The 14202-nt window shown below is 41.8% G+C and overlaps 1 protein-coding gene across 2 annotated transcripts in view; it reads left to right on the top strand.

Moving 5' to 3' along the window:
* camk1.S (calcium/calmodulin-dependent protein kinase I S homeolog) overlaps positions 1 to 14202 on the top strand; it is a 120713-nt gene that overhangs the window by 70377 nt on the left and 36134 nt on the right.

Genomic DNA, 14202 nt, shown 5'->3' with positions numbered 1-14202 from the left:
CAGCCATGTCCGGTCACTCGCATTCGCATAATGCACATGTGACGTCACACTCATGCGCATAATTACCAATTCGGAGCAGCCTTTCATTATGCGCATGCTAGTGACAGGAAGTGGCTGCTCGCACCGGGAGCTCCCTCCTGGTGTGGGTAACCTAGCGCTGGCAGGGGGCATTTCCTTTTCTGGAAAATCCCAGGTCTTGAGCATTCTGGTTGATAGATGTGATATCTGTATATATATGAATAAAAAAGGCACACTATAGGGCCAACCTTTGGACACCTGTGACTATATCCAGCCTCCAGCCTTCCAGATGATACGGAACTACAGTGATATATAAGTTAGTGCAGTCTTCGGGGGAATAAGATTTATTGCCGAAAAACCCTATGCACTAGGAAGTGGGTTTCCTGCTCCTTATGGGAACTCTTTACCCACGGGTCGTGCAAGTTCGGGCTGACCTTGCACACTTATCCTGGGTGGGTTCGGGTTGAGCTCTTCTGACTTCTTCTTCTGACTTCTGGGTTTGTCTTTTATAGACGATGCGCATGCTCGCCACGCCCCTTTTGTGATGTCATCGACAGGGCGGGTCTATAAAAGGAACTCAGAAGTGTGGATGCAAGCGGGTGCTGGGCCAAGGGAGGGCGGGTTAGGGTCAGGTGCGGGACACCACATGTCAGGCGGTAAGGACCTGGCCCTGTTGCAGCTGCTCCATAATTTGCATGTCTGCATCACAGGTAGGGGGTGAGAGGGGGAACATCTATGTGCTTCCCGATTTGGACAGAGAGCTTCCTAGTACAGACAGTTATCAATTCAAGGAGCTACCTGGAAGTCTTAGTGCTCTGAAACAGAGAAGAGAGATCTGTGCTTATTCTGTAGAGCATAAAATGAAAAAAACAGGCTGATTCATGATACCTCTACCCTGAAAATAGCTCAAATCCCCAAAAAAAACACCTAAAACCTGTCGAGGTTCAGTAGAAGTCAGTGGCCGAGGTGCCTGGAACCATTTGAAGAGGTTAACAGCCTGCTTGATGTTCGAGTTTTTTTCAGAGGGTTTTGGCTGAAAACTGGAATGAGAAGTCGCTTAGATAGATTGATTGAGTTTTTTTCTGCAGTAAACTCAATCAATTCGAGTTTTCGGGCTGCGGGTTTCGAACTCGCAGAATCGGGTTTTTCACATTTGAGTTTATTCTTATTTAAGATACCATTCCAGTTTCAAGGTCATTCAAGCTCATTCCAGGTAAAAAAAAACTCTTTAACACTCGACTTTTGATCAATCAACCCCTAAGTGTCGATTTTTTCGGATCATGCTAAAAGCTACTTTTGTACTTTTAGAGTTTGTACTTTGAGTTGCCACCTTTCTCGATTTCACCCAAACAGCCCGGTTTTTAGAAGGGCTGCCTTGGTGAAAAGTTGAAATGAATGACATTGCGATCAGCCAATAGCTGATCGGCATGTCATCAGTCCCACCCCTGACATCACCAGCCCTGCCCGCTACATCACCGGCCCGCCCACCGATATCACTGGTCTGCCCCCCTATGTCACCGGCCGGCCCCCTGCCCGTTTTCAACAAAAAAAAAAGGTGGCAACCCTACTGTGTATCTTTAGTTTTCCAACATCTTGTAACCGATATCAGATGAGATATAAATACTACTAGATGAGAAGCAAATATAAGGCCATTTATTATGTCACCCCCTTTATAGTTTACCGATTTGTTTTCTAAAATGGGTTTTGGAAATAAATTCAAGCTTCACGTCAGTAGAATGCCAAAATATACCATGAATAAACATTTCCGATATCCAAGTAAATACAGTTTCTAATCCTTAACAAAGCTCCGAATATCTACCAATCCAAGATAAAGGCATAGTCCCAACAGTGATCAGCTATGTGGGTAATGAGGTTCATATTTATTATATTTGACAGCTCAGTGATCTGATTTAGGCTTTTCTTGGCACAGTGTATGGCCTGTGGATAATAGAAGTGTTGGGTTTCTATGAGTGGAAATGTAGTTCCTTCTTCTGGAAGTGATAATTTAATGGGGAGTGTCGTGTCGTTTTTTTTTCAATAGACACATGGTGCTTTGTTGCCTGCTGGGGTTGGTCATTTGACTTCCAGTTATTAACTTTGGTTAATAATATACAGGTATGGTACCTGTTATCCAGAATACTCTGGATCTGGAGTTTTCCGGATAACGGATCTTTCTGTAATTTGGATCTTCATACCTTAAGCCAGCAGTCCCCAACCTTTTTCACTTGTGAGCAACATTCAGATGTAAAAAGTTGGGGAAAGTAACACAAGAAAATGAAAAATGTTCCTGGGTGGGTCCAAATAAGGGCTGTGATTGACTATTATTAGCCCCTATGTGGACTGGCAGCCTACAGGAGCCTCTGTTTGGCAGTACACCTGGTTTTTATGCAACCAAAACTTGCCTCCAAGCCTGGAATTTTATAAATGAGCACCTGCTCCGAGGCCACTGAGAGCAACATCCAAGAGGTTGGAGAGTAACATGCTGCTCACGAGCATCTGGTTGGGGATCACTGCCTTAAGTCTACTAGAAAATCATGTAAACATTAAATAAACCAAATAGGCTGGTTTTGCTTCCAATAAGGATTATTAAAGGGATCCTGTCATGGGAAAACATGTTTTTTTCAAAACACATCAGTTAATAGTGCTGCTTCAGCAGAATTCTGCACTGAAATCCATTTCTCAAAAGAGCAAACAGATTTTTTTATATTCAATTTGGAAATCTGACATGGGGCTAGACATTTTGTCAATTTCCCAGCTGCCCCCAGTCATGTGACTTGTGCCTGCACTTTAGGAGAGAAATGCTTTCTGGCAGGCTGCTGTTTTTCCTTCTCAATGTAACAGAATGTGTCTCAGTGAGACATGGGTTTTTACTATTGAGTGTTGTTCTTAGATCTACCAGGCAACTGTTATCTTGTGTTAGGGAGCTGCTATCTGGTTACCTTCCCATTGTTCTTTTGTTTGGCTGCTGGGGGGGGGGAAGGGAGGGGGGTGATATCACTCCAACTTGCAGTACAGCAGTAAAGAGTGATTGTGAAGTTTATCAGAGCACAAGTCACATGACTTGGGGCAGCTGGGAAATTGACAATATGTCTAGCCCCATGTCAGATTTCAAAATTGAATATAAAAAAAAATATGTTTGCTCTTTTGAGAAATGGATTTCAGTGCAGAATTCTGCTGGAGCAGCACTATTAACTGATTCATTTTGAAAAAAAATTTTTTTTCCCATGACAGTATCCCTTTAATTATATCTTAGTTGGGATCAAGTACCAGCTACTGTTTTATTGTTACAGCGAAAAAAGGAAATAATTTTTACAAATTTGGATAAAATGGAATCTATGGAAGGCAGCCTTCCTGTTTTTCAGAGCTTTCTGGATAATGAGTTTCCAGTTAACAGATCCCATACATGTCCTATGAAATACTACAGAGAAAGGCTATTAATTCAAACAATATGGCAACTCCCACTCGTGTATAAATTCTATGTAGCAAAGAGAGATTCTGTATACATATTATATCTATGTAATAGATGTTATTTATAAATTTGGGGTCTCTTTTTCATTTTTACTACTGCAAGCTCCGTGCTTGCACTAATATCCCTGCTGCCTTGGGGGAGCGCCGTGATACCTCTGCCAGGTTTCTCCATAAACACATTCATGCCTGTACAAGCTATAGGAATGATGCAAAACAAACACACCCTAGATATTATAAATACATTCCTTTTATGTGTCGGTTCCCATTCTGTACATCTGACTGTGCCAACTTATTAAGCATATTGCAAGGTGCTAACCCAGCCGGCAGCCCCCCTGCATAACAACTATGGTGCTGCTGGGCTGTGGCCTTGCCAGAAGTGATTGCTGGTGGTCATAGAGTTGTCTCTTTTAGGGGGTTCAAGCAGGGCCCACAGCTGCATTTTTCTATAGGGACACAACCATTGGATATGTGTAAGCAATGTATATATGAAAACTGCTTAGAATTACACTTTATTTCATTGTGCACAGCTCTGATTTATGGTTTACATTCCCTTTAAGTGGCATGTTCCTTGGTGAGCTGTCTTTATCCCTCTATTTTATTTCTCTCTTTTAGTTTAAACTCCAGAATTGTATTTGTGTTTCCCCCCGGCTCCTCTGCAGGTCACTCTTCCACCCAATGAGGTCTCTGTGTCGGCACAACAGGCCGGTTGCTTAGCAATTTTCTCTGTGCAGCTTATTATTACACAAGGTGCGGGTAGAAAATAAATTCCACTCCACATTGTTATAATTATTTTCCTTTACTCCCCCCCCCCCATCCTTCCCAATCCACCTACTCATTCATCAGCAGCGGAGAGGACTGCATTGCGCCGCTATCTAGCCAAGGCCTCCTCTGCTCTGATCAACAGGAAACAACATGACTGGGAAACTTTATAGCCAGGATTCTTAGCCTGATGGTGGATATAAACTTGTTCATATGCTCTGGTATCCGGTTGATTGGTCCACGGGCTGAACCAAAGTATTCCATGCAAGTAGCCATACCTGGTATGGTCTAAGTACCCGAATGATTGGAATAGCAGAAAGGGTAGAGGAGCATCTACCCTGTGCCGGTGCTTCTCTTTAGAAAATGCAGTGGCCTGGGGCAGTTTCTCCACAATGGCAACCACCTAGTCTTGGGTATCCTCTACACCAGTGGTCCCCAGCCAGTGGTTTGTTGCTCATCAACCCATTGGATGTTGCTCCCAGTGACGTAAAAGCAGGTGCTTATTTTTGAATTCCTGGCTTGGAGGCAAGTTTTGGTTGCATAAACCAGGTTTACTGCCAAAAGAGCCTCCTGTAGGCTGCCAGTCCACTTAAGGGCTACCAAATAGCTGCTTAAAGCCCTCATTTGGCACCCCCAGGGACTTTTTTTTATGCTTGTGTTGCTCCCGAACTCTTTATATTTGAATGTGGCTCACAGGTCAAAAAGGTTGGGGACCCCTGCTCTACACCAGCCAATGTCTGAAAAACTATATCCCCAAAATGAATACTTGAGAAACAGATAATTTATATCAAATTAAGTGGTATATTAAATAATCTTATCAAACTGTATATTATGTATATATTTAAGTAAATCTTGTCCTTTTACATCTCTTGCCTTGAGCCACCATTTCGTGATGGTCTGTGTGCTGCCTCAGAGATCACCTGACCAGAAATACTGCAGCTCTAACTGTAAGTGTGGAAGCAAAAGACACAACTCTGTCTGTTAATTGGCTCATGTGACCTAACATGTATGGTTTGTTTGTGTGCACCGTGAATCATACGATCCCAGGGGGCGGCCCTTATTATCTAAAATGGCAATTTTCTATTTATGATTACCCAATGGCACATACTACTAGACAAATATATTATCATGAAAATGGTTTATTTACATGAAGCAGGGTTTTACATGTGAGCTGTTTTATGCAATATCTTTTTACCTACATTGTTTGAGGGGTATAGTTTTCCTTTAATGCTGTTTGTGAAGAAAGTACCGGTGTCAGCTGTGGATAACAGGTTAGGGATTAGCTGCCCAACAACAGGGCCCTCCAGTGATTTTTAATATTGATCTCCTTTAAATTGATACTGACCTGTTCATCTAAGTAAAGGGTAGGCATGGGTTTGTGGGAAGAAGATTACAAAGGACCCGGGTATTAGTATCAAAATTGTAGGGGTGGCGTTCCACCTATTGGCCACTTCTTCATTGGGGTTTGGGCATGCAGTCCCCAGAGCAGCTCTATTGAGGGTAGAAGAAGGTAAGGAAAAGTAAGAAGTGTGGGAGGGGGTGGGTTGAGGTGCAAGTGAGCTTAGTGGTGCAAAAAGTATAAATCTGGTGTTGATGATAGGAATCGTGGCAGTTCCCAGAGCAACAAACCGATCTGTCTCTTAAAGGCCCGTTCAATAATTTGGAAAATGGTGCCCTGGGATCATTTGCAAAATAGATCATGGTTCTTCTGTTCTTGCTGAAAGAGACACAACTCCCAGCATCACTATTGGTGGTTCACTTTATTATGTAATAGAATGGCTAATTCTAAGCAACTATTTAATTGACCTTCATTTTTTTTTTTATAGTTTTTGAATTATTTGCCATCCTCTTCTGACTCTTTCCAGCTTTCAAATGGGGGGTCACTGACCCCATGTAAAACAAAGATGCTCTGTAAGGCTACACATTTATTGTTATAGATCATTTTTAATGAGTCATTTTTCTATGCAGGCATCTTATTCATACTCCAATCTCTTACTTAAATCAGTGCATGGTTACTAGGGTTATTTGGACCCTAGCAACCAGATGGCTGAAATTGCTGAAAGTGAAGAGCTGCTGAATAAAAAATCTAAATAATTTAAAAACCACAAATGATAAAAAAATAAAATAAAAACCAATTGCAAATTATCTCAGAATATCACTCTTTACATCATACTAAAAGTTCATTTAAAGGTGAACAACCCCTTTAAAAGTCATTAAGAAATGCTTGTATCCCTTTTCCTGCATATTCATTTGACTACAGCGCAGGGAGAGTTGCGGTATATTTGGATCGTATTTTGAGCAGCGCAAAAACAGCGCTAATAGAAACGCCACAACCTATTAATGTGCCATTAGCTTTAGACATTTTGGTAATGAACTGAACAGCAGGTTTCAAGGTGGACTCTGCTGGAGCTTCTTTAGCTGAATCTCTCTAGAATGTACAGATATAGACATATGCATTAATTATAAGGCTCCTGTTGGCACAGATGAAAATGGTAAGCAGGGAAGGGCCATAAGCCTTAATCATTTTTCCCCGTATAATTAATATCCCCATGTGACATCTCTTGTGGAATGCACCCTGTTAAGCTTCCGGCACTGAGAGGGTTACACTGCAGCCTGTGTTAAACCGTATGACGCATGTGTATCCAGGGTCTTCTCGGGCATCTTGGCTACGCCGTGCCTTCATATGCATTGGAATCACTCTGATGTTTCCTAAAAATAAATGAGAATTATATTCCGTTGCCATGGAGGCAGATGGCTTTGTCAGACTTCCAGCACCACTCGAAGGGGAGAGGCTGAACGAGGAAAAGTAAATGGCAGACTACGGGGAAAAGGGACAACAAGGAACGATAGACAGATGAGAGCGTTCACTCTCTGACTGCCCCACAGTGGTGCTGGGAGTTGTAGTCCATCGTATCTGAAAGGCTTCCAGTGGCATGGTGGGAGTTGCAGTTCAACAAGGGCAAAAGGTAGCTGTCCCTAAGGATCTGTATTTATTGTACACAAAGGCCATACCATCTCTTTTTTTATTTGAACACATGCATATATACAGTTGTGTTCAGAATAAGTCCGACATCACTAACCTGATCAATCACTATTTTTGGTGATTATATTTCTCCATGGCAAATAATATACTAGTAGGTTTAGTAGAGTAATGGAAAACCGACAGACCCAACAGTCCCGACATGCTGCTGAGTCTGTGTCATTGGATCATTCATTGAGGCTTGTTCCCAATAATAGCAGTCTCAAAATGATAATAGCTTGTTTCAAATAATAGCGTGTTCCCAGTGTCGGACTGGGATGCCTGGGGCCCTCCAGATAACCTTTGGCTACAGGCCCACGCTCCAAAATATTTTCCTTTTTTTGTCATTCACTTTCTTTATTCTTTTAATCACTTTTTCTCAAATATTATCATCAGTCTCTACCTCCATTTCTTCTCTTTGTTCTTATATAGAAATGGGACAAGTGCTGTTTTATAGGAATACAAGGCAAATAGTTGGGTGAGTAGAAGGGCCCACTGACACCTGGGCCCACCGGGAGTTTTCCTGGTATCCCGGTGGGCCAGTCCGACACTGCGTGTTCCAAATAATCACAGTGTGGGGTTCAATTAGTGAGCTCATTCATTCTGGGGAAAAACAGGTGTCCAGCCCTTATTTAAGGAAGGAGCAAATGTTGTGCTGCTGGTTATAGTCCATTTCTCTCTGAAAATCCAAGTAAAATGGCTTGTTCTAGACATTGTTCAGAAGAACAGTGTACTTTGATTAAAAAGTTGATTGGAGAGGGGAAAACATATAAAAAGTGCAGAAAATGATAGGCTGCTCAGCTAAAATGATTTCAGATGGTAACCAAAACCTGAAAGACGTGGAAGAAAACTGAAAACTACCATTGGAATGGAAAGAAGAATAGCCAAATGTCAAAGACTCAGCCAATGATCAGCTCCAGGCAGGTCTGGACTGGGAGTCAAAATAGGCCCTGGCATTCCAATACAGAGAGGCCCAATTAGCTCCTCACCAGCCCACTAAATAGTGACTTTCTATGGCATCTTATGTCAGCCCCTCTGGCATTTGCCAGAACCCACAGATTGCCAGTCCGGGCCTGGCTCCAGGAAGATGAAAGAAGGTGTAAAGTTACCAGTGATACTGTTACAATTAGAAGGCGCCTATGTGAAGCCAAACTATTGGCAAGAAGCCCCTGCAAAGTCCCATTGTTGAAAAAAATACGTGCTGAAGAGCTTACAATTTGCTGAAGAGCTTACAATTTGCCAAAGAACATATTGACTGTCCTAAAGAGAAATGACACAACATTTTGTGAAAGCAAGATTGTTCTTTTTAGGTCTAAATACTGAATTGACGTCACAGTACAGAGTGAAGCGGGTGGCACAAGCATCATGATATGGGGATGTTTCTCATGCCATACACTATAAGGTGTTGAGCTTATTTAACACATACCAGGGATCATGGATCAGTTTCAATACATGAAAATACTTGAAGAGGTCATGTTGCCTTATGCCGAATAGGAAATGCACTTGAAATGGGAGTTTGAACAAGACCCCAAACACCCCAGTAAATGAGCAACATCTTGGTTCCAGACCAACAAGATTGATTTTATGGAGTGACAGCCCAATCCCCAGACCTTAATCCAATAGAAAACGTGTGGTGACAGCAAAAATGCTGTTTGTGAGGCAAAACCAAGAAATGCAGAATAATTGTGGAATGTAACAGGTTGTTGGAAGTTGGTGGACTCCATGTAACACAGATGTGCAGCAGAAACACTGATTATACAACTCAATATTAGTTCAGTCATTCAAAGGAAAGCGAAATCTTAAAACATTTTTCAGTTTATAAGTGAATGTTTCAATTTGTAAAGAAGAATGCAGACAGACACTGCTATTTTTTGGAACAGCCTAATATTCCCTTTTCTTCACTTTCTGTAAAGGAACAACACAATACGATACATTTTTCTTTGTGTTCTGATTTGGAATAGAATGTGCCGTGTTCCCAATGCATTTGTGTGTATGGAAATAAAAGCTGTTATAAGGTTTTTGAGCTTTATTCACTTTTTTTAAACACACTGCTATTATTCTGCACACACAAGCAGTATGGTAGCTCTCATAAGTAACAATTACATTCCAATATCACTTAATTAAAGTAGTAATGTAATGCTTCAGTCTGGTAGACGCGCCCCCTGCTAGGATATGCGCTAATATTATATCCTGGAGGTGTGACTAGTAAATATGTAATTACCAGCTAATTGCAGTGATCTTATTGATCCAAATCCGTCTCTCTCTGCAGTAACTGAGCCCACTTGCAACATGCAATTTGATGTTTTACACACGACTCTGCATCTTGGTGCTTACAGGCGTTAATGGCTAACGGGGCCCCAGGGGCCACATCTCTCTCAGAGTAGGACAGAATTCTATCTGTATAACAGTTGGACTCTTCTCCCGGGGAGGCCGGTATCCTGGGGATCTGTTTTGCTCTGTATGTACTGAGGTGCATTGTATATTTCTGTCTCTGGTTGGCTGGAAATGGGGAAATCCAAGAAGCAGAATGTTAATTATACATTAACAATATTTGATGTAGGCGATGCCTTCCTGTTTCCATTTATTTATTAATATTATTTATTAATACCTGTCTCCCCCCAGGGGCTATCCAGCTGCTCTAGTCTCAAGGTAATATGAAATTATATATTAATAACCATAGATAGTCCCCATCATAGCTAAGTTGAGATATCTGTATATTCCATACTGCATATTCTAATAGAGCAATGAATAATTTGGATGGTCTGTGGCAGTAGTTTTAGCGATTTGTCTTCCGTTATATTAGTGGTGTCTAGCCAGGCCATGTAATTGCCTTTTCTCTGTTTCAGGAATACCATGGGACACATTGAAATAAAATAGTGGTTCCCAAACTGTGGAACTGGCCCCTCTAGGGGGATCTGGAGCACGGGCAAAAGGGGCTCAGCCTGAAGGCCAGTTAGGGTTAGAAATGGGGAGAATGGCCATTTGGTCTTTTAGATACACCTGAGAGCCCAAGCTTAAGGTCGGCTCGGGTGAGATTTTGGGTGAATATATAATTGCTGACCTAAATAGCTAAAGAGGTCATGACCAAAGTTTAGACACCTGGCCAAGGCTGGACCTTTAATGGAGAACTAAAACTTAACTAAAGAAGTAGATGGAAATGTTGTACATTATGTTTTGTGTTTCTATACCAGCCCAAGGCAACCACAGTCCTTTATCAGTAAAGATCTGTGTCTCCAAAGATGCCCCAGTAGCTCCCCATCTTCTTTTCTGCTGATTCACTGCACATGCTCTGTGCTGCTGTCACTTACTGAGCTTAGGGACCCACTCACAATATACAGTACAAATAGAATAGAAATGTCACAATATAAGGCTGATTAGTAATTAATACACATAATTACTACATGGCAGCACAGAAACCAGTGCAATTAGCATCAGAATTTAATAATCAGCAAACCTGTAGCATCAGCTTATATTACAGGCCAACCTCATTTTCTGCTGGATAATTAGTGACGAGCCCTAAGCTTAGCTTCTCAACAGCCAATCAGAGCCCACTGAGCATGTGAGTGTCACAGACACTTTCCAAGATGGTGACCCCCTGTGACAAGTTTGAAGTCCTGGATCATTGCTGCTATTGACAAGCTGAAACTTTAGGCTGGTGCAATAAGTTCAGTATATAAAATATGGCATTTTTAGCTGCATTCATTTTTAGGGTTTAGTTCACCTTTAAGGAGGGCTTGAACTGAAAAGTGGTAAGATAGAATGGTGGATTACTGTAGTGTTTGGCTAAAAGGTGAATGAACCAAAGGCAGACAACCCCCGGCTGATCACACTTCCCTTAAATCATAAGATTATGGTTTAATAAACATCAAGGTAAGGGGAAGTGTAGGCAAAAAAGATAGGACACAAGAGGGTGCAGTTGGCAACAAGGAAAGATGATATGGGTATAATAGTCGAGGATGGAACTAAACTGAACCAAATCTGCACTAGAAATATTAAGTAGACATTTCCCAACTTTAGAAACCAGAGTAACCAGAATACCCAGATACATCCTGCTTGTCCCAGTATTTCGAAGCCTTTGTCTTGAGTAGTGATGGGCGAATTTATTCGCCAGGCGCGAATATGCGGCGAATTCCCGTGATTCGCCGCCAGCGAATAAATTGGTGAAATTGCCGTGAATATTCCTCGGCGTCCAAAAAATGTGCGCCGGCGCATTTTCACCGGCGAATGTGCGCCAGCGTCAAAAACAAGATGCTGGCGCCGTTTTGCGAATTTTGCAAGAAATGCACAAATTTTTCTTGAGGTCTTGAGGTATGTGCTGAGCCGGAGTGACAGGAAGTCACTGGAGAGAGCTGGAACGTGTGCTTCCTGCGAGCCTATACGTGCTTGATATGATCGCAAACAGATGGTCCTGCTGGCCGTTTGACAGGAAAGATACTCCCTTGGAGAGCGTCTTGGGCAAATGATACGGATTTCTAGAGACGGAGGGTGGAATATTCCATTGTGACGCGCTGTTTGCATGTGCACTTCTATGGTTAACCGTTTCCAAATTTGACCCAGATTTATCCCATTATTATTGTCATTATCAGGTATTTATAAAGCTCTGACATATACTGGAGTGCTGTACAATAGATTGGGGTGTGTACAGCTTAAAAACGGATACTAAACTGTTCTGAAAGCTTGTTATGATTATCTTAGCCAATAAAGGGATCACCTTTATGTTATTTTTATTTTTTTAACACGGTACAGGTATGGGATCCATTATCTGGAAACCCCTTATCCAAAAATCTCCAAATTACAGAAGGGATATCTCCCATAGACTCCATTATAATCAAACAATCCAAATTTCTAAACGGAAGCTGAATAAGTGTCAAGCATATTTGTGTTGTATTTGTTTATTTTTTGTTTAAAATGCAAAATAAAAACCTTTAAAAAAAAATAATCCAAATTTTCCTCTGTAATAATAAAACAGTAGCTTGTACTTGATCCCAACTAAGATTTAATTAATCCTTATTGGAGGAAAACCCAGCTTATTCAGTTTATTTAATCATTAAATTATTTTGAAATAGATTTTAGCTTTGAAGATCCAAATTAGGGAAAGAACATTATCCAGAAAGCCCCAGGTCTCGAACATTCTGGATAACAGGTCTCATACCTGTGCAACAACTTCACCTGGAATTACATTGAACATACAAATGATAAACTATTGCTGACGGATACAGTGGGATAAAGAGGGCTCGGCACATTAGAGCTTACAATGAGATTTCATGATATTTATTTATTAGGCTTCGTGTTAACCAGTGCTTCAGGGTTGTGACATATGGTGCAGTCCATTTCCACTGCTGAAAATGCCCTGGTTTTAATTGCCTTTGCGGTATAATGTTTTATTAGTGCCCCAACAGATGTTCTTATACTTTAGGGTAGGGCTTCCCTCATCAGAGACACCTGAAGCAGAACATTGGGGCAGATCTTCCCATCACTGTTCCTCAGGGAAACTGCTGAAGCAATGGATGGAAAACTGGGTGATTTTGTTTACTATTTAAATGGTTGCCCCTTTAATAACAGGAGAGTGTATCATGTGATTGCTTATGGAGTCAGCCCCATAGGCCAGTTGAGTAGAAATATAGAAGAAGTTATTCTTTGCTTCAACCCTTTTCATGAGGCATTGCAGGTTAAATACGGTGGACATCTGGGGTGAACCCTTGTTCTTAGGATTATGATTGAAAGTCTAAAAAACTACTACCAGTAATATTTTGAGCTATGGGATGTTGTAGGGGTCAGAACACCTTGGGTGCCACCCATCCCTTAGTGTAGGACTAGACAGGTGTTTTCTGTGTGATCCGACGCGCTGCGCAAAAACGCAGGCGTCAAATCGCATGCGAAGGAAATACGGTAAGTGATCGGATCGCACAGAAAACGCCCGTGTAGTCCTAACCTTGGGGTGCACATTTTACACCCCTGAGCTAGAGATTATTTGCAGAGCTGAACTCTCGCTTATTTCAGCAGGAATTGGTGCTGATTACCTACAATGAAAATATTTTCTTTCCTTAAATGATTATTTTTGCTTTGGCTGGATGTTTGGAGAAGTGGGAAAGCCAATATTGGTGCATTTACCGAAAAAGAAAGGGGAAAAATTCCGTAACACAGAGTGTTTACCAGCATTCCTTCCCTACAGCAGACACTGAGCAGCACAGTTTGGGGTTGGCAAAGGCATTGCGTGCAGTGTGGCTTTAGAATGTCAGACCATACAGAATGGGAAGGAACTATATTTACTCTCTTTAATATAATTCACTTACAGAGGGAAGGTAGTGATGGGCGAATTTATTCACCAGGCGCGAATTTCTGCGTTTCACCACCGGCGATTGAATCCGGAATTTGCAGAGGAAACATTGACATTGACTCAAACTCTGCATTTTGCAGATTTTTCGCCAGTTTCGTGAATTTTTCGGGAAATTTGGGGCGAAACGGGACAAATTTGCCCAGTGCTGGAGTTGCCCATGTATTGCCACAGCCTGTAATTTGCATAATTTTATACACTCTTACAAGCTCGGTACATATCACTTGGTCAGACCCTTCATGCCATTAATGTTCGTTCTGCATGGCACCACGTTGTAATGTAAGATGGCATGGATGGATGATATTATGCCATTCTTGATACTTCTGCATACTCAGCTGATGTCTCTCCATAACTCACCAAAGAGGTTTCCCTCCCACTGGTGTTCATAAGGAATTCACCACCAAAGAGGCATCACAGCTTTCAAAGGCCGCCCACCCTGTGCCATTCAGAACTGGTAAGACCCTCCTGGCATGCACAGTATGGCACCCCACAGTCATAGTGTTGTTTCTCATGTGTGCTCATACCCTATACTATTGGGTGGCATACTGTGCACAGTCTGTTTCTGAATAAAAGAAGGCTGTCCCAGAGAAATCTGGATCTGAAT

The sequence above is a fragment of the Xenopus laevis genome, chromosome 4S, assembly GCF_017654675.1.
Source record: "Xenopus laevis strain J_2021 chromosome 4S, Xenopus_laevis_v10.1, whole genome shotgun sequence".
In the NCBI taxonomy this organism is placed as follows: Eukaryota; Metazoa; Chordata; class Amphibia; order Anura; family Pipidae; genus Xenopus; species Xenopus laevis.
This window is presented reverse-complemented; position numbering and strand designations above follow the sequence as displayed.